Source organism: Bos taurus, chromosome 14, assembly GCF_002263795.3.
Source record: "Bos taurus isolate L1 Dominette 01449 registration number 42190680 breed Hereford chromosome 14, ARS-UCD2.0, whole genome shotgun sequence".
In the NCBI taxonomy this organism is placed as follows: Eukaryota; Metazoa; Chordata; class Mammalia; order Artiodactyla; family Bovidae; genus Bos; species Bos taurus.
Genome location: NC_037341.1, coordinates 17,240,019 through 17,262,666, shown reverse-complemented (window position 1 = coordinate 17,262,666; position 22,648 = coordinate 17,240,019).

The window sequence follows — 22,648 nt, the reverse complement described above, 5'->3', positions numbered from 1 at the left end:
TCTTGAAGAGATCTCTAGTCTTTCCCATTCTGTTGTTTTCCTCTATTTCTTTGCATTGATCTCTGAGAAAGGCTTTCTTATCTCTCCTTGATATTCTTTGGAACTCTGCATTCAGATGTTTCTATCTTTCCTTTTCTCCTTTGCTTTTGGCTTCTCTTCTTTTCACAGCTATTTGTAAGGCCTCCCCCAACAGCCATTTTGCTTTTTTGCATTTCTTTTCCATGGGGATGGTCTTGATCCCTGTCTCCTGTACAGTGTCACAAACCCCCGTCCATAGTTCATCAGACACTCTATCTATCAGATCTAGCCCCTTAAATCTATTTCTCACTTCTACTGTATAATAAGGAATTTGATTTAGGTCACACCTGAATGGTCTAGTGGTTTTCCCTACTTTCTTCAATTTCAGTCTGAATTTGGCAATAAGGAGTTCATGATCTGAGCCACAGTCAGCTCCCAGTCTTGTTTTTGCTTAATTCCTTTCAAATAATCTTTCAGTAAACAAATTTCTCTTCAAAAACCATAATTTGGGCAGTTCTTAAGAGCTGACTGAAATGTTGGAGCAACAGCAACCCGTTGACAAGAATGTATGGAGGCACTCTTAAAAGGGACAATGTGGCATTTGAGAGCCCAGCTGGAACTGGGTTTGGACAGCAGACCTGTCACTTACCACCTATGGACTCTAGTTAAGGTATCTGACACATAGGTAAGGTATCTAGTTAAGGTATCTAACACTTCCGTGCTCTAGTGTCTCATGTAGAAAACAACACCCACCCTTTATTGTGCTATATGAGGAATAAATAAAATCATGCATTGAATGCTTAGCACTGGCCTGAGAACATTTACTAAATGACAGCTATTGCCATATGCAATGCACTCAAGATCCAGAAATAGAAATGAATAGGGAAAAAAAAATCAGTGCTCTTGATAACTGAGAATCTCACAATAATCTATTTCATTGCAAGAGGTCAGATTAGAATCTGAAGAATCAAAAGACAGTGTGGAAGAATTTTGTGCACAATTTGGGGGTGTCTCCCCATCCTCTGCAACCATCCCATTCACAGGAATAGCCTCCAGCAGTCACATTTATTTCAGAATTCTTCTCTCCTGACTGTAGCATAGTGAACTCACTGAGGGGCGGACACGACACAGACCAGGACACTGAGTGATTGTCTCCCAGCAATTTAGAATCTCAACCAAGACAGTTGGGTTTCCACGGGTGGCCTGGAGCAGTAAGATGCTAAATTAGGAACTAGAACATGGAATCGAGAGGAGAAATATTGTCTTCAGAGGGAGAGAATAACTCAGCAGACCCAAGAAAAAAAGAAGAGAAAAGAGGTGGAGAAAGTGGACTTTTCATGCCAGAGGTCTGTCTTCTGCTTTTAGGTTGCTTCAGACAACCCCATATACAAAATATTTTCCCTTTTCTTATTGATGTCAGATTTTCTTTTTTCTTACTACTTATTGTCTTAAGGATAATATCAGGTGGCAGCATTAGCTCTTGACCATGAAAATGATCAGTTGAAACAAAGGAGCCAGAAGACAATACAAAGGCCATAGGTTTCAATGCTTGTGGTTTTAACAAAACAGGATGTTCATTAAAACTTCCTTCAGTAGAAATATTAGACCTTAATATATTCATGGCACCCGAATCCAGCTTTCTTTCCTGAACGCAATACTTGTAAATCCAATGGCATACCAGAATTTAATCATCAGCATAAGAATTCTTCATTGAACATCTACTGGGGAATGAAGCAGTGTAATTATTTTATATAATCTGGGGCATGAAGCCTTGCACAATTGCTTTATACAATCTTACAAAAACCCTATGTTTCTCTCATTTTGCATACCAGGAAACTTAGGCTTAAAGCAGTTGAGTGACTGAGCCAGAGATTTACAGAAATTGGAAGAACCAAAGACTACTGGATTCTACCCCAAAGCTCTTTTCTATTTAGTCTCTAATAACTTGGAACTGTACCTGACTCTTCATAACCGACAGATTGAGAATAAACTCACTGACTGGTGGTGACCTAGGACGACCTGAGTTTGAATTCTAGTTTTACTTCTTCACAGCCAGTCACTTAAAACTCCCTCAGACTTAATTTCTTCATTAGCAAACTCAGAGCAAGAAGACTGCCCTACCAACTCACCCAAAATTGTGGAGAGGATGAAGGAAGACAATGTATGTGAAAGCATGGCATAAATCCTGAACAAGGATGCTAATAATTATACTAATCTTATCATATAGCCTTTATGGTTTCAGTATTTATAGAATTAAGGTTTAAAAAAAAAAAAACCTGATCCACATTCTGATGAGAGTCTTAATGATGTTTAAATGAGACTTGAAAATATTTTACACATTCTGAAGGGCACTGGAAGTTTAAGAATTAGCATATTGAGTTAACCTTGAATTCACGGCAAGATTTTCTTAGACTGTTTCAACACATATATGGTCCATGACCTCCTGAAGTTTATAGTTCTTCGAGAAGGGAGAGAAAGTGTAAGAAAGTAATGACAAGTATGAAACTCTAAACATAAAGTGCAGTTTTTTGTGTGTAAATACCCTCATCTCAGACTTCACCTGATGCCTTCTCTGAACCCCCATGCAGCCACTTCCAAGGGTCTCAAGCGGCTTCATACTTAGTCTCCATGTAATTGCCAGACAAGTATTTACTTTCATATTGATGACCCCCTCAACATTACACACTGATTGATAGTAAGGTGTCTCGTAAAGCAGGGGTCCCCAGCCCCAAAGCCTTGGACCAGTACTGGTCCTTGGCCTGTTAGGAACTGGGCCACATAGCTGGAGGTGAGCGAGCAAAGCTTCATCATTATTCCCTGCACCACCCTTCCACCCACCCCCACCCCTTCTGTCTGTGAAAAAATGGTCTTCCATGAAACCGGTCCCTGGTGCTAAGGGTGCGAAAACTGCTGTTGTAAAGCACCTGACAGCTGACTTTTTTATTGTAACGGCCTGACATTAAGCTTGTCATTGCCAAAATGTCCACTTCAAAGACATCCATCTCCAATAAACACAGTGCCAGCCACACAACTAGCTAAAAAGCCAGGCCACCCTCCTCAGGAAGTTCCCCTTTTCAGAAAGCCCTGGGTAATCTACAAAACTGACCTTTTGAGTGACCCTGCTTTTCAAAACTTCCTCAGCTTTAAACCCTGCTCTGTTTTAATTCACGGAAGAGTGAACCTGAGAACCTGAGGTACCTGACCAGAGGCCCCGCTCCAGCTGGGGCCCTGACCTACCACAAAGCTAGAGCCTTAAACAGTAAAGGTACAGCCAAATGCGTCAACTTACAGTTCTGGAGGCTCCATTTCTTTGCCTTTTCCAGCTTCTAGATGCCAGCCACATTCTTAACTCATAGCCTCCTTTCGTCGTCTTCAAGACCAGCAACGCTACCCTGAACTCCTATATCATTCTGACTCAATGTTTTCTGCCGCCTCTTCCCCCTTTTAAGAGTTTGGGGTTACAATGAATACACCTGGGCAATCCAGGCTACTCCTGCTCTACTTAAATGAGCTGATTGAAACCTTGCTTCTATCTGTAACTTCAATTACCCTTTGCCACATAACCTAATATATCCCCAGCTTCCAGGGATAAGATTTGAGCATCTTTGAGGGCTATTATCCTACCTACCACAGTGCATTTAAGCAAACACCTGGAGGAGGTAAGGAAGCAAACTTTGTGGACATTGGAAAAGAAGAGCTTTCCAGACGGAGGTAAGTGAAAGCCAAGGTACTGTGTGCGTGTGTGTGTGTGTGTGTGTGCACGCGCACGCGTGCACATGTACGTGTGTGCTCTCAAATACTCAAGACTGAACACCTTCATACAGTGTTCATGTTAATTTTGAGTGAACCCAAAACACAGGAACCCATAACAGTAGGAAACAGATCCCTCCAAAAGGCACAAGGTTAGATAAGTAAGAAAAGTAAAGGTTGGTTTTGTCCAGAATGTTTAAACCATTTATTTTCAATACTGAGAAAGGATGGTAAAACTAATTATTTGAAATTCACAGATAACAAAGCAACTGGATGTGTTACCTTTTTTTGATAAAATCTCACAGAATTGCAGAACATTATTTATGGAAGAGACTTCAGCAGACATCTTCCATCTAAAGCCCTTAGTCCATGACTAAGCAACTACATAGTTGTTGCTCAGTAATTATTTTCTGAATACGCTCAGATTAAGAATGAGAATTGTAACATGTGCCCTTGACAACCACTTATAGGTTTAAATCCTCCCTCCCTCTTTCTTCTAGCTCTTTCATGGAATAACCATATTCCTACATGACCTCTACCCACAAATGATGTATCCCACCATAAGCATCTAGCTCAAGCTTGAACTTATCAGAGATTTTTTCCTATGATTTTGAACTTGGGACCACTGAGCAGTCACTGCCTATTGACAGAAGTTTTAAGGTATACAATCCAGGAGCTTCCCTGAGAAAATATAGAGCTGTCACCCAGAAAGTCAGTGATTCTGACCTGGCATCATTGAGTTCAGATCAGTTCAGTCGCTCAGTCGTGTCTGACTCTTTGCGACCCCATGAATCGCAGCACGCCAGGCCTCCCTGTCCATCACCAATTCCCAGAGTTCACTCACACTCATGTCCATCGAGTCAGTGATGCCATCCAGCCATCTCATCCTCTGTCGCCCCCTTTTCCTCCCACCCCTAGTCCCTACCAGCATCAGAGTTTTTCCAATGAGTTTTTCTTCATATGAGGTGGACAAAGTATTGGAGTTTCAGCTTTAGCATCAGTCCTTCCAATGAACACCCAGGACTGAGCTCCTTTAGAATGAACTGGTTGGATCTCCTTACAGTCCAAGGGGCTCTCAAGAGTCTTCTCCAACACCACAGTTCAAAAGCATCAATTCTTCAGCGCTCAGCCTTCTTCACAGTCCAACTCTCACATCCATACATGTCCACTGGAAAACCATAACCTTGACTAGAAGGACCTTTGTTGGCAAAGTAATGTCTCTGCTTTTTAATATGTTATCTAGGTTGGTCATAACTTTCCTTCCAAGCATCTTTTAATTTCATGGTTGCAATCACCATCTGCAGTGATTTTGGAGCCCCAGAAAATAAAGTCTGACACTGTTTCCTCCCCATCTATTTCCCATGAAGTGATGGGACCAGATGCCATGATCTTAGTTTTCTGAATGTTGAGCTTTAAGCCAACTTTTTCACTCTCTTCTTTCACTTTCATCAAGAGGCTTTTTAGTTCCTCTTCACTTTCTGCCATAAGGGTGGTGTCATCTGCATATCTGAGGTTATTGATATTTCTCCCAGCAATCTTGATTCCAGCTTGTGCTTCTTCCAGCCCATTGAGTACCTGAACCCAATTATTTCTGAGCTTCTGACGAAGTCTCTGAACTTCTTATATTATGTTTTTCAACATTTTCTTGGAATCCCTAAATGAATTAATTCCCCTTTGCTGCTGTTAGATAAGAGCCTAGTAAGTTGCAATATTAGACTCACAGGGTAGAAACCTGAAAGCCAGAGTCAGGTAAGTCTTTATTCGCAAGGGATAGCCATAATTAGTTAGAGAGCCAGGACTCAACGAGGTTCTAGTTCCCCACTTTGGGATCTCCCCACGAATAATATGACCCAAACCGAGGACTCTACTCCAAACTATTTCCTATATCTATTAATTTATCTCATTTCCATCACCACCATTCTAGTCTAGGCAGCCATCACTCTCACCCAGACTACACCTTCCTGTTGTACCAAGGATAAAACTAAATTTTTATTTTTCATGCAATTCTCGATAATGCCTCATTTTCTGACCTCATCTAGTCATCCTTCAATGTATTCCAGCCATACAAGTCTTATTTTAGTTCCCAAAAGTCAAGTCCTTCGCTCTGAGATCCCTTATGTAGCTATGTCCTCATTCTGGAATGTTCTTCCTTAACTCCATATTACCAGTTCCTTTTCATCTTTCATATCCTTGCCTTCTTGTGAGGTTTTCCTTCAGCACCTGTTAAAGGAGACTCCTTCCCTTTGGTCATTTACCTCAGCACTTCATATTTTTCATAATGCTTTACATATTCTACACAATTTAGAATTTATGATTAAAATAGAATTTGCTTTTTTAAAAAGAAATCTCCCAGTAGACTGTAAGCTCCATGTGTTCTCCTCATCACTGCATACCCAGGACTTAACCAAAAACCTAGCATTCAACCCAGCTCCTCACTTTCTCCCATATGCTATACATCCAATCCATCAGCAAATTCTGTTGGCTGTACCTTAAAAATGTATTTCAAATATGGCCACATCTTTTAGCCACAACCACTACTTTGTAATCCACATCAACATAATCTCCCACTTGGACTAAGGTATTTGCCTCCTTGAAGGTCTTCCTGATTCCTCTACTGGTTTCCTAATGTCTGTTACCCCAAAACAAAAATGCTCCTAGAGATTCTCTTGAAACAGAAGTAATATCATGTCACATGCCCTCTTTAAAGCCCTCTTGTTTATATTACTAAAAGAAATTATCCAAAATTTGGAAACAACAAAAAAGGATGCACTGTTTGACAGTTACTTAAGAATTTTTTAACACAAAGGAGAAAACACCTTACTTTGTCTTGACTAGAGTCTAGATTCTGTGAAGTGCCATGTGAACTTGCGTGTTTCTCTCTGATGGAAAACCCCAGGGTTAAAGTTATGTTGTCCTTTAAGATATTAACCAGTGTAGACATGTTAGCAAATTTACCTTAGCATGTCTTTCCTCCATCCCTCCAATTTTCTTTTGAACCAGCTTTACCACATTTTGGATCCCTCATTGATTAATGAGTTTTTATAAAATATATGATACAGGTTCATTCTACATTTTCAAAAGTCACTTTCTAAGCTTTTGAAAATTAAACTCGACAGATTTGGATGTCTCACCAGGAATTCCAAGTGGAGTCACCTGTTGCCCAAAAAAGGCAGCTGATATTTTAAGCCCAGACATGTTTTTTGGTCCTGAAATGATTCCCAAAAAGCACTATGTCTTTGTTTGGGCTGCTACAACAAAATATCATAGACTAAATATGCTCATTTGTATCATTCTTTTAGATTTCACATATAAGAAATGTAATATGATTTACAAAACAGAAATAGAGTTACAGATCTAGAAAACCATCTTATGTTTTCCAAGGGGGGATGTAGGGAAGGGATAAATTGGGAGATTGGGATTGACATATACACACTACTATGTAGAAAATAGATAACTAATAAGGACCTACTATACAGTACAGGGAAATCTACCCAATACTCTGTAATAGCCTCTGTGGGAAAAGAATCAAAGAAGAGTGGATATATGTACATGTATTACTGATTCCCTTTGCTATCCAGCAGAAAGTAACACAACATTGTAAATCAATTATTCTCCAATAAAAATGTTTTTAAAACTACCATAGACTAGATGACTTCAAAACAAATACTTGTTTCTTACAATTCTGGAGGCTGAGAAGTCAGAGATCCAGGTGCACCAAACTCGGTGTCCGGTAAGGCACACTCTTTGATTCACAGAATGCACCTTCTCACGGTGTCGTCATGTGCAGGAAGCAGTGAGGCACCCCTCTTGCGTCCCTCTTATAAGGGCACTAATCTCGTTCTTGAGGACTCCACCCTCACCACCTAATCACCTCCCCAAAGCCCCATCACTCTTACACCATCACCTTGGGAGGTAGAATTTCAACATATGAATTTTCAGAGGATATAAGCAGTATATGACACACTAGAAATTCATCTGTGTTGAATTTTTTTTAATTTCTGTGACTCTGTTTTTGTTTCCAGTTCTTAGCCAGGTTTATTTCTGGTTTCATGATGCCCTACCTTTGTTCAAATGGATTATTTTGTCTTGTATATATGTAAGACTGAACCTCTGGACTACAAACTTAATACAATTAATTATTAGAATAATAATAATATTGTCTATACTTGTTGAATGTATATTATGTGCCAGTTTGATTCTAAGTATTTTACATGTATGAGTTATTCAAACCTCATAACAAACTCCATGAAAAGTTATTACTATTTCCACTTGACAGATGAAAAGAATACATAGACACATATACTTCAGTTTTGTTTACAAAGCAATTATGGCATAAACTTTTTTTACTTCATCTTGACAAACACTGTATAAAATTGGAAGTGGAATGATTCTTATTCCCATTTTACAGGGGGGGGAATGGAAATTTAGATGTTTGATGGCTACCCAAGAACCCAAGTTTTCTTCCTCCAACTCTAGTATTTTTGCTTCTAAACTATACTCTCTCAGTATAAAAGAGCAAAAAGTAAATAAAGATGTCACAAGAAAATTTTTAAATGAACACAAAAAATTTAGGTACTCTACCCAGAATAGACATAATTTTATAATATATAACTATCAGGAACCAATTCCATAATAAAAACAAAACCCCCTCCTACATTTGTAATAAAAGCACAACAGACACACTGAAACCAGAATATTAAAAAGAATCTGTTTTACCTTGGACGGGCAAAGATGTTTTCTAAACTATTATATGTTTAAAATATCAGCAGCAGTGTTGGGTAACCTCTGAAGTAAAACAAGAAAAATCATTGTCTTTTTAAAAAATATTTTGACAGGCTACCACCATTGTTCCTAAGAAATTATGGCTCCAACTTGAGAGTGCTCCAAAAGGGTTTCAATTAAACTAAATATCTCTTTTCAGGATTTCAAAATTAATATTTACCAGACCTCTTGCCAGCTCCCTAGGAAGAAGCAATGTACAAGACTATGCTGAACATAGGATTCAAGCAATACATCTGTCTGAACACAATGAATATAACAATCCAAGAATATAAAACCTGAATTACACTAGAAGAATTACAGATCAACCAAGGAATTCTACTGTGCATTGTCATCATAATTGAGATTTAGAGATTCCTGTAAGAGCAAAGCAAGATGTAAGATTTCAGAGTCCTGACACTAACAGTGCTTATATTTATTGAGTTGGGTTGAAAATGACTAAAATCAGAGTGACCTCAAATCGCCATGAACCTATGAACCTATCTCCTACTCTTTTATAGAAAATACCAGCGAATGGTGAATGGCCATTTAGATGGTGATTGTCCTTGGATTTCTTCCACATTCTCAAATTATATCCTAAGGTATTCTGCTATTTCTGGAATATCTTGCCTATGGTGATAAAAGTTCTTGTCCCAGTTTCTGTCTTAAATTACAATACCACTCTGCTCTCAGCCATCCAAAAAAAGAATATTAGCAATCATTGTGTGCCAGGGTTTTTTTTTTTTTTTTCCCCCAGATCCAAGATATTTGGGAGGACAATCTGTTTCTATTGCCAATATGCCCAGTTGTATATTGTGACATAAATAGGTGTGTTTACACAATACACTCACAATTTGTGATAAAAGCTAGTTAATATTCCTTATAGAGGTTTTCTCTGATCTTTTTACAAGGTAGCCACCACCCTTCCCCTTAGAAAATACCATTAGCTACACTTCTATTTGATTAGTATGTATCAGACCTGTAACCATTGTTACAGCTTCAAGTTCTAATCAATGTCATGATTGACTCAGTGAGGGATAGAGGGGAGTACATAAAAGAAACCAAGGCATCATTAAGTCCAATATCAAAAATTCTAGTTTTGATTGGGGGCAGGGAGAAATATGGAGATCTGTTTACAGATTTCTTGCAATATAGTGGTTACCTCAGAGAAGGCAGTGGCAAGCCACTCCAGTACTCTTGCCTGGAGAATCCCATGGATGGAGGAGCCTGGTAGGCTGCAATCCATGGGGTCGCTTAGAGTCAGACACAACTGAGCGACTTCACTTTCACTTCTCACTTTCATATGTTGGAGAAGGAAATGGCAACCCACTCCAGTGTTCTTGCCTGGAGAATCCCAGGGACGGGGAGCCTGGTGGGCTGCTGTCTATGGGGTCGTACAGAGTCGGACACGACTGAAGTGACTTAGCAGCAGGAGCAACAGTGGTTACCTCCCAAGTTTTAGATAATGAGGCTTATATTCAAACAACACCAAGTTCAAATTCTGTTCTACCTCTCACTAAAACAAAGATCTTTTAAAATTTTTTTATTCTCCTAAGGTTCCAATTCCTCATTTGACAAACTTAGGTAATGATGCTACGGAGTGCTGCAATCCCAAATAATGAGATCACGGATTAGGGACACAATAAATACTTAATAAATGGTCCAACCAGTCCATTCTGAAGGAGATCAGCCCTGGGATTTCTTTGGAAGGAATGATGCTAAAGCTTACTTTGGCCACCTCATGCGAAGAGTTGACTCACTGGAAAAGACTCTGATGCTGGGAGGGATTGGGGGCAGGAGGAGAAGGGGACGACAGAGGATGAGATGGCTGGATGGCATCACTGACTCGATGGACGTGAGTCCCAGTGAACTCCGGGGGTTGGTGATGGACAGGGAGGCCTGGTGTGCTGCGATTCATGGGGTCGCAAAGAGTCGGACACGACTGAGCAACTGATCTGATCTGATCTGATGATTATTCATGCTGATCATCATGGATTCATTCATCCATTCAACAAGGAATAATTAAGCTTATGCTATCCTATTTTCTCACTTTTGAGAGCAACACTTTTTTCACATTTCAATGTTTTTTAAATTGAAGTGACATTACATTAAATATACACCGGGTATACTTCTTTTTTCTTCTGCAAAAATGTCTATTAATTTGCTGATGTATCCTACAGTGACAATGTCCTAGGGCTAGCCACTGCTCTAGAAAGTAGAGGGTGACAAAAGTAAGTAATTAAGCCCCTGTTGAGTAGGAATCTGCAGCCCCTGAGGCCTGGCAGAGAGGCCATGTGGCTTCAGGTTATAGACTCAATCCCTGAGCTGCTACTACCTGTTTTTTTATCTTATCCTGATAGTTCCAAAGATATAGGGCACCACAGGCCACTCTGAGAATCTGACAGAAGTTATATGCTTTCTTTCCAAGACAAAAGTACACATATATTATCAATTTTACATAGAATTTTAAGACTTCTGTAGACTCTTCAAAGATCTATGGTATTACCAAAAGAATCTATGAAACCTAGATGAGAACCCTGTTTACCCACTTATGAACACTCCCCAGTTACTCTGCAGGTCACGTTTTTGATTCTATGATCCTGTGAGTTTAAGCGTTAAGTATGTCCTGAAGATGAAGAATGAAGTGCAGAGCTAAGAATCACTGGCTCAGAGAGTCCCCAACAACAGCTTAAGCTGGGCTGGTATCCAAAAAAAATCAAATTTAAGGAGAAAGAAAAGGGGGGTTATATCCACCTTAGGAAAAACAACCTACAACTTGTTACTTTTCTCATTCATTTAGTGCAAGTCAACCAGCCACTGTGTCCGTGTTTGATTTACTCTCCCATTAGAACGACCCATCTTTGTAGCCCTGTGCTCATTACTCCAAATCTAGACTTGTGGTTTGGCTGGGTCTCAAGACTGTAACCATAAATGTCAATGTAAACACACATTTTCTAGAGGGATGATAAAATCAAAACAATCTATTTTCAGGAAACCAATGTGCAAATGCATCATCATAACATAATTTTTTCTACAATTTATAAAACTCTGGTCAAAGTGCTTGTCAAAAAGAATTCCTAGTGGGATGCTGATGTGAGCCACCAGGCTCTCTTCTTCAACAAAGGCAGTACATCAGGCTGCACTCAGGAGTACTGAGAGTCTGTGCTGGCTCTTAAATAGCTTATCTAAATGAAGGCTGGAGCATCCAGGGAGCTCCTTTAGTGATGTATAGTTTAAAAAGAGGAGACCCCAATTCAAAGGTCAAGGTTAGGGTGATGTCCAGAGCCAGAGTCTTAGAGTGGGAAGTATTCATTTGTGACATCATGGTTGCAAGAGCAGAGAGATGAGCTAAGCTGAAAATCAAACATGGACTCTGAAGTCCAAATATTAAATATAACCAGGAAGAATGAAAATTCTATTAAAGACCAGAAGTAGAAACTAAAACTATGTATGGAGTCAAAACTGGAAACAAAGGAGGGGATTGATTTATTTATTTAAAAGTTATGACCAACCTAGACAGCATATTAAAAAGCAGAGATATTACTTTGTCAACAAAAGTCCATCTAGTCAAGGTTATGGTTTTTCCAGTAGTCATGTATGGATGTGAGACTTGGACTACAAACAAAGCTGAGCGCAGAAGAATTGATGCTTTTGAACTGTGGTATTGGAGAAGACTCTTGAGAGTCCCTTGGACAGTAGGGAGATCCAACCAATCCATCTTAAAGGAAATCAGTCCTGAATATTCCTTGGAAGGACTGATGTTGAAGCTGAAACTCCACTACTTTGCCCACCTGATGCGAAGCACTGACTCTTTTGAAAAGACCCTGATGTTGGGAAAGATTGAAGGCAGGAGGAGAAGGGGACAACAGAGGATGAGATGGTTAGATGGCATCACCAACTCAATGGACATGAGTTTGGGTAAACTCCAGGAGTTGGTGATGGACAGGGAGGCCTGGCATGCTGTGGTTCATGGGGTCACAAAGAGTCATACACAACTGAGCTACTGAACTGAAACTGAATAGTTCTAAGCAGAAATGATCAGCGGAAAAAAGGGGTAGGTAAGAAGGGTGATGAGACCCTGATATGAATGATGATCTCAGACACCATGCACATTATTTTAATGACCAGCTGGAATGTGTTCTTTGTAAAGATGGACTTGGCTTAAGAACCTCTAAATGGGGTCATGAAGATACTTTTTTCCCCAGTATGCATAACTATTTCTTTAAATAGCACAGTACGTTTAAAAAACTATAAGAAACTCATCATGCTTTGAATTCTGAACCACAGGTTGAATTTGGACTCTCTTGGCAAAACCCAAACAAACTGGATATTTCCATTATATTGATGATACCAAGACTTTTCTAGTGATGATGTGGCCACTAGTCCAATCGTTCCCAAAGCCAAGCTTTACTTCCTCCACTCAGGATTCCTTCCTCCATAAAAAAATAAAAATAAAATAAAATAAAACTATATTTGCTGACTGCATTGTTGTAAAGACAAGTATAACCCCAATCAGATTATGTCCATTTTTTCTTCTAATTTCAAAAAAACTTAAGTTTTTTGTGAGTCCTAGGTACCTTACACCTAGTGGTGGTGTTAAATTAATGAAACAAGAATACCATTAGACTAATGGTTCTAATACCTTTAGCTGTTGTTCTGCTAAGTCATGTCTAACTCTTTGTGATCCCATGGACTGCAGTATGCCAGGCTGTTCTGTCCTCCACTATCTCCTAGAGTTTGCACAAACTCATGTCCATTGAGTCTGTGATTCTATCTAACCATCTCATCCTCTGCTGCCCCCTTCAATTTTTTGCCTTCAATTTTTCCCAGCATCGGGATCTTTTCCAATGAATCGGCTCTTCATATTAGGTGGCCAAAGTATTGGAACTTCAGCTACAGCTTCAGTCCTTTTAAAGAATAGTCAGTGTTGATTTCCTTTGGAATTGACTGGTTTGATTTCTTTGCAGTCCAAGGGACTCTCAAGAGTCTTCTCCAGTACCACAATCTGAAAGCATCAATTCTTCGGTGTTCAGCCTTCTTTATGGTCCAACTGTCACATCTGTACATGACTATTGGAAAAAGCATAGCTTTGACTATATGTACCTTTGTTGGAAAAGTGATGTCTCTGCTTTTTTAATACGCTGTCTACGTTTGTCATAGCTTTCCTTCCAAGGAGCAAGCATCTTTTAATTTCATGGCTGCAGTCACTGTCTGCAGTGATTTTAGAACCCAAGAAAATTGAAAAGGTTTTCCCCATTACTATAGATGCTTAGGACATGGCAACCCACTCCAGTATTCTTGCCTGGAAAATCCCATGGACATGGGAGCCTGGAGGGCTATGGTCTATGGGGTCTCAAAGAGTCAGACATGACTGAATTGACAGCACATACAGCACAGATGCTTGTCTCCACTCTAGATCCAAGGAAATTCATCATGAAGGTCCTTCCCACCAGACCTCAGTGCTTCTCCAAGCAGAGGTCACACAGCCCAAGGGGGTTGAGAAAGAACAATCTGTCTCTGCCAAAACCTGTCTCCAGAAGTCATCAAACCTGATCTGGCCCCAGTTGTACTCTGAGACCACAACTAACAGGAAATTAGCAGCAGCCTTTGCCAGCCCCACAAATTCGGAGTCCCAACTCCTCAATCTGTGCTACTCCAAGAGTCTTCTGAGCCAACTCTGATGCTGCAACATATGGTCTTCAATTTTGTCCAGGGTTCTTTGTGGGGACCAGGGGATGGCTCCCAAGAGAAGTTTAGAGGGAGCTCAGCCCAGCCTATAAGCACCACAAGGGCCTGGATGTCTCTGGCATACTGGTCTGGTTCTCTAGCATCTCTTGGGACACTGCCTGTATCAGTGGTATGCTGGCATGCCCACCACCCTTTCTCAGTGAGGGTTCATCATTTGCAGCTTACAGCAATCTTCAGCTTCATTTTACAAACAGAGATATTTGGAAGACTTTCAAAGCACAGAGCTAGAGACAGTTTAAGGAGTCACATAAATAATTTATATGCTGATTACATCCTGATCTACTGACTTGTATGGGCAAAAGTGAAGTCACTCAGTCATGTCCAACTCTTTGCGACCCCGTGGACTGTAGCCTCCTACAGTCCAACCAGGCTCCTCCATCCATGGGATTCTTTAGGCACGATACTGGAGTGGGTTGCCATTTCCTTCTCCGGGGGATCTTCCCTTACCCAGGGATCAAACAGGTCTCCCATATTGCAGGCAGATGCTTTAACCTCTGAGCCACCAGGGAAGCCCTGGTTTAGGCAAAAGCTTAGCTTTAAATCCCACAAACCTAATTGAAGGTTAAAGTAACAGTTCTGATAAGAAATTAGAGGGAACCAAAACCAAGGTGGAGAATGTTTCCTGAATGTTGTTATACTTCCACTCCATTTAATGAAAAATTCCCTGACTAGAGAAAAATATTTTCTTCTAATATGTATCAATGAACATATCATATCTAATATACATATTTATCTAATATACATACATATCTATATAATTAAGAGTAGCTATCAATCTGAATCATGACTCTACTATTTAAGCAAAATTTTAGACATTAGTATGACTCAATTTCAAGTAGGATTTGTTTCATAGGATTGCTATGAGGATTGATGAGGTTTAAGGAGGAAAGTGAAAAGGCCAGCTTAAAACTCAATATTAAAAAAATAAGATCAAGGCATCCAGTCCCATCACTTCATGGCAAATAGAAGAGGAAAGGTGGAAGCAGTGACAGAATTTCTTCTTCTTCAGCTCTAAACTCACTGTGGATGGTGACTGCAGGCATGAAATGAGAAGATGACTGTTTCCTGGCAGGAAAGCTATGACAAACTTAGACAGTATGTAAAAAAGCAAAGATATCATTTTGCCAACAAAAGTCCATATCAGATCAGATTAGATCAGATCAGTCGCTCAGTCATGTCCAACTCTTTGAGACCCCATGAATCGCAGCACGCCAGGCCTCCCTGTCCATCACCAACCCCCGGAGTTCACTGAGACTCACATCCATCGAGTCAGTGATGCCATCCAGCCATCTTATCCTCTGTCGTCCCCTTCTCCTCTTGCCCCCAATCCCTCCCAGCATCAGAGTCTTTTCCAATGAGTCAACTCTTCACATGAGGTGGCCAAAGTACTGGAGTTTCAGCTTTAGCATCATTCCTTCCAAAGAAATCCCAGGGCTGATCTCCTTCAGAATGGACTGGTTGGATCTCCTTGCAGTCCAAGGGACTCTCAAGAGTCTTCTCCAGCACCACAGTTCAAAAGCATCAATTCTTCAGCGCTCAGCCTTCTTCACAGTCCAACTCTCACATCCATACATGACCACTGGAAAAACCATAGCCTTGACTAGATGAACCTTTGTTGGCAAAGTAATGTCTCTGATTTTCAATATGCTATCTAGGTTGGTCATAACTTTCCTTCCAAGGAGTAAATGTCTTTTAATTTCATGGCTGCAGTCACCATCTTTTGGAGCCCAGAAAAATAAAGTCTGACACTGTTTCCACTGTTTCCCCATCTATTTCCCATGAAGTGGTGGAACCGGATGCCAGGATCTTCATTTACTGAATGTTGAGCTTTAAGCCAACTTTTTCACTCTCCACTTTCACTTTCATCAAGAGGCTTTTGAGTTCCTCTTCACTTTCTGCCATGAGGGTGGTGTCATCTGCATATCTGAGGTTATTCATATTTCTCCCGGCAATCTTGATTCCAGCTTGTATTTCTTCCAGTCCAGCATTTCTCATGATGTACTCTGCATGTAAGTTAAATAAGCAGGGTGACAATATACAGCCTTGATATACTCCTTTTCCTATTTGGAACCAGTCTGTTGCTCCATGTCCAGTTCTAACTGTTGCTTCCTGACCTGCATACAAATTTCTCAAGAGGCAGATCACGTGGTCTGGTATTCCCATCTCTTGAAGAATTTTCCACAGTTTATTGTGATCCACACAGTCAAAGGTTTTGGCATAGTCAATAAAGCAGAAAGAGATGCTTTTCTGGAACTCTCTTGCTTTTTCCATGATCCAGCGGATGTTGGCCATTTGATCTCTGGTTCTTCTGCCTTTTCTAAAACCAGCTTGAACATCAGGAAGTTCACGGTTCACATATTGCTGAAGCCTGGATTGGAGTTACTTTACTAGCGTGTGAGATGAGTGCAATTGTGCGGTAGTTTGAGCATTCTTTGGCATTGCCTTTCTTTGGGATTGGAATGAAAACTGACCTTTTCCAGTCCTGTGGCCACTGCTGAGTTTTCCAAATTTGCTGGCATATTGAGTGCAGCACTAAATATTGAGTGCAGCACTAAAGTCCATATAGTCAAGGCTATCGTCTTTCCAGTAGTCATGTATGGATGTGTGAGTTGGACAATAAAGAAGGCAGAGTGTTGAAGAATGGATGCTTTTGAATTGTGGTGCTGGATAAGACTCTTGAGAGTCCCATGGAAAGCAAGGAGATCAAAACAATCTTAAAAGGAATCTTAAAGGAAATCAGCCCTGAATATTCCTTGGAAGGACTAATGCTGAAGCTCCAATACTTTGGCACCTGATGTGAATAGCTGACTCATTGGAAAAGACCCTGATGCTGGGAAAGATGGAGAGCAGAAAAAAAACAGTGCAAGAGAGGATGAAACAGTTGGATGGCATTCCTGATTCAGTGGACGAGTTTGAGCAAACTCTGGGACATACTGAAGGACAGGGAGGCCTGGCATGCTGCAGTCATGGGGTCGCAAAGAGTCTAACATGACTGAGAAACTAACAACAACAAATATCTCAATGATAATATCCCTTGAACCACACACATTTGTGGTATTGTCATGCCCTTGACACTGAGGTGATGGGCAGGTTAATTTTCAGTTTCTATTTTATATTTTTGCCATTATTTGTTTTCCTAGTAAGTGACACCTTAACGAAATGACCTGGGATAAAAATAAATAATAATATAGGCTGAAATTGTCAGGGAATATTTATCTTTTAATTTATATATTTTAAAAGTATAATGTACTTGTGAAATTCTTGGAGCAACTTGTAAAAGTGGGCACACACACAAAATTTGACAATTAGGCAAAAACACAGAATAGGAATTAAGCAAAGGAAGCAATGGGAGTAGAGGTTTCCAAGAGCTGGACATTAGCTGTTGCTACATTTGACCATAATACTTTTCACTAAATTTGATAGCAGCTTGTATTTGAGAAAAAGAGAATGGGAAGAACAAAGGGAAATGTATGAACTTTTCATTGCTTGACCAAAGACCACATGCCAGTGTACCCAACTCATCCTGCCCTCAATGAGAAATCTCTAAGCATATATTGAGTGCCCACAATAATTTCTATTTTTGAAAATAAAAATAAAGTAAAAGTAATTATGTCAAAGGGCTTCCCTGGTACTCAGTGACAAAGAATCCATCTGCCAATGCAGGAGACATGGGTTCTATCCCTGGGTCAGGAAGATCCCCTGGAGAAGGAAATGGCAATCCATTCCAATACTCTTGCCTGGAAAATCCCATGGACAGAGGAGCCTGGCAGGCTACAGTCCACAGGGTCACAAAGAGTTGGACATGGCTTAGCAATTGAACAACAATTATATCAAAGCATGAACATAACACCATCTTGGTCATGATTAATTACAAAGACAGCTAAATTGCCTAGATTGACCCTGCCTCATTCTGATTTAGAAACCTCAGAGAAGATCATCTAAGCACTTCCAGCTTCCTTAAGAATCACAGATCCAGGGAGTTCCTTGGTGGTCCAGTGGTTAAAACTCTATACTTACAATGCAAGGGCCACAGGTTCAATCCCAGGTTAGGGAACTAAGATCCTGCATGCTGTGCAATGCAGCCAAGAAAAAAGAATCACAGATCCTGAGAGTTCTAAAGGATATTAAAAGTCATTCACACAGTCACTTATTCAGTGCCTAAGGCCCCTCCTAAATATCTCTGCAAATTGATCTCCTAGATTCTGCTTGATGCCTCTTCTCATGACAGGAATCAGTACATCCTATGGCCTTCTATTCGATGATCCAGCATCTCTGCTAGAAATACCTCCATGTATTAAGCCAAAATAAATCTCTATTCTTAATTCTATACTCCCCTCTGAGCATAGCTAATGGATTGTTTCTTCAGGAGGAAGAATGAGGTCCCCCTATATTCCCCAAGTGAGTTAGAAAAACTTTCTACTTCATGTTTGTCCACGCACTTACCATGATGTATCATCATCACCGATCCACAAACCCAGACCATAAGACTAGACATCAGGCATCTTGTACATAGATCAGGGCCAGGCTTACAGGAGGTTTTCAGGAAAGAGTTGACAGATATGAAGATGGACAGATGGGTGAATGAATATTTGGGTGAATGGATGAGTGTGTTGATGGACAGATAGAAGGATGGATGAATCTGTAAGTGGGGAAACTTTTTAAATTATTGTTTATTGAGCACTTACTTTATGCTTATAACTTACTCCATCTACTGAACAAACTATAAAGTAGATATCATTGTAATTGCCTCTGTTTTATCACTAAGGTAACGAAGACCTAAAGAGTTACATTAACTCTCAGTTCAGTTCAGTTCAGTCACTCAGTCATGTCCAACTCTTTGCAACCCCATGGACTGCAGCATGCCAGGCCTCCCTATCCATCACCAACTCCCAGAGTTTACCCAAACTCATGTCCATGGAGTCGGTGATTCCATCCAACCATCTTATCCTCTGCCATCCCCTTCTCCTCCTGCCTTCAATCTTTCCCAGCATTAGGGTCTTTTCAAATGAGTCAGTTCTTTGCATCAGATGGCCAAAGTACTGGAGTTTCAGCCTCAGCATCAGTCCTTCCAATGAATATTCAGGACTGATTTCCTTTAAGATGGACTGGTTGGATCTCCTTACTGTCCAAGGGACTCTCAAGAGTCTTCTCCAATACCACAGTTCAAAAGCATCTAAAGGATCCATATTTAGCATCTGGTCTGAAATGTGGATGGATGATATTAAACAAAATTTATACTTTTAGCCACTACATTCTAGTGTCAAAAATTAAGGAGGGAATGAAAAGTGAATCAATCTATCAACTAATTTTTTACATAATCCCACTGTTTCAAAAATTCTCAATGTGCTTTGGAATTCAGTTAGAGCTTGCAAAAGCAAGGCTTAGATTTTGGCTGAAAGCAACTTGTATTCAACCAGTTGAAAAGTGGGGACAAAAGCCATCACAAACCAGCCACTACTCCCCATTTTTAGGGATAGAGAGTATGGACAGCATTTATCTCTACCTCCCCTTTTTTTTCAAACTTTAAGCTTTTTATTTTGTATTGGGGTGTAGCCAATTAACAATGTTGTGATAGTCTCAAGTAAACAGAAAGGGACTCAGCCCTACATATACATGTATCCATTCTCCCCAAACCCCCTCCCATCCAGGCTGGTGCATAACATTGAGCAGAGTTCTGTGTGCTATACAATAGGTCCTTGTTGGTTATTTTAAATATAGCAGTGTACATGCCCATCCCAAGTTCCCTAACTGTCCCTTCCCCCAGCAACCAAAAGTTCGTTTTCTAAGTCTGTGTGTAGCTCTTCCCCTTTTGAATGTGGGACAAACCTCAGCTCCCATCAGTGGGGATCTGACAGTTACAGCAGTAGAGATTTAAAACTACACGAACTTCATCTAAACCTCATTTGGGCTCCTCCCTTACTTTGGAAAGCTTTACATTAAACTTTGTAACATAAGGAGAACATGCAATTTAAATTAAAGAATTGGGGGAGGTTTGGGTATCTTCCAGCCTGGGTCAGCAAACCCCAAAGGCCTATAATTAGATTTTCCCTCTGTTTCTTCTTAATCATCAAAACCATAGATGAGAATAAAGCTTAATCAGATAGATTGCCTACTCTTCCTTCAAGATGCAGATCTATTATAGACACAAAAACATCTTAAGGGATATTTTCCAAATACCTCCAAATCTGTTTAGTTGGCTGTTTTTATTCTAGTCTGTCCCATCCTTATAACCAAGCACAATGATTCCAAGCACAAAACTATAACTCTAATATTACACAGATCTCACCTTGAGGGAATTGGCTTTGTGTTTTCTGACAGCAGTTTTTCAAGTAGTGCATGTCTTATGTTTCTTAAATAATATAAGAGGTACAGAAATAACTGAACCAATTTCAGGTCTGTGTTCTACCTTATAGTGACACCAAAAGGTACAACTGGGGCAAGCAATGAAAGCTGAAAGGACTTCCCCAGGAGCTCAGCTGGTAAAGAATCTGCCTGCAATGCAGGAGCCCCTGCTTCGATTCCTGGGTCAGGAAGATCCGCTGGAGAAGGGATAGGGTACCCACTTCAGGATTCTTGGACTTCCCTGGTAGCTCAGCTGGTAAAGAATCCGCCTGCAGTGTGGGAGACCTGGATTCAATCCCTGGGTTGGGAAGATCCCCTGGAGAAGAGAATGGCAACCCACTCCAGTATTCTGGCCTGAAGAAGTCCATGGACTGTATGGTCCATGGGGTTGCAAAGAGTTGGACACAACTGAGCAACTTTCACTGAAAACTATAATTTGAAAGGCCACCTCAAAGAACTATAATTTCTCTCTTAATAATTCCTTGTGTTGGACTTCTGTGGTGATACAGTGGTAAGAAACCGCCTACCAGTGTAGGGGACAAAGGTTCGATCCCCGGTCTGGGAAGATTCCACATGCTGTGAAGCAATTAGGCCCATGCATCACAATGACCGAGCCCTCCTGCTGCAGCTTCTGAAGCCTGCAAGCCTAGAGCCTGTGCTCTGCAATGAGAGAAGCCACCACAATGCGAAGCCCATGCACCGCAATGAGAGAGTAGCCCCTGCTCTCCACAACTAGAGACAGCCCATGCACAGCAAGAAAGACCCAGCACAACCAAGAATAAATAATTTCTTGTGTTTGTAAAGCTGTACTTACACAGCACATACATATCTGAGTTTCTATAGCACATACAGGAGTCAGATTGGCCTGAGTCAGGACTACACAGATGGGCTATTGGTGTTTCTGGTTCTAGGCAACATTATTGAGCTCAGATTACGTGTTTGCCTCATTTTCTTTATCTATGAAATTGAACTTTAAAGATGCTCAGATGAGGAAAAAGAAATAATTCCCCTAAGATCCTTCAGTTTGGGATTAACCATGGTTTATATCTTGATCATTCCCCAGTGGTTCCCCTGCCTCCCTACCACATGCTTTCTATTAAACCACACCAGGGAGCCAAACACAGTTATCCTGGATGGGAAAATCACCATGCTGGCATCAGAGCTCAGGAAGAAGAATTTAATCCATTGATTACAGATGCACCTGCCCCATGTGACATATGTACCAGATTAAAGCAATTTACCATGTACTATTTATTAGTACCCGTTATAGGTTTATGTTTCACATTTGTTGTTCAGTCGCTCAGCCATGTTGGACTCTTTGTGACCCCACAGACTGCAGCACACCAGGCTTTCCTGTCCTTCACTATCGCCCAGAATTTGCTCAAACTCATGTTCATTGAGTTGATGATGCCATCCAACCATCTCATCCTCTGTCACCCCCTTCTCCTCCTGCCTTCAATCTTTCCCAGCACCAGGCTCTTTTCCAATGAGCTGGCTCTTTGCATCAGGTGGCCAAAACATTAGAGCTTCAGCTTCAGTCTCAGTCCTTCAGATGAATATTTAGGGTTGATTTCCTTTAGGATTCACGGGTTTGATCTCCTTGCTGTCCAAGGGACTCTCTAGAGTCTTCTCCAGCATCACAGTTTGAAAACACCAATTCTTCAGTGCTCAGCCTTCCTAATAATCCAACAATCACATCTGCACATGACTACTGGAAAAAGCACAGTTTTAATTATACGAACCTTTGTCTGCAAAGTGATGTCTCTGCTTTTTAATACACTGTCTAGGTTTGTTATAGCTTTTCCTCCAAGGAGCAAGCATCTAAACTTTATTTTTTAAACTGTATAATCATTCAAATGCTCCTATGACAGCTACCTCTCCCTTGAATCCTAATATCTTTCCTTTTCTTCTTGGTGTTAGCTGCTCAGTCACGTCTGACTCTTTGTGACCCCCAAGCTCCTCTGTCCATGGGATTTCTCAGGCAAGAATACTGGAATGGGTTGCCATTTCCATCTCTAGGGGACCTTCCTGA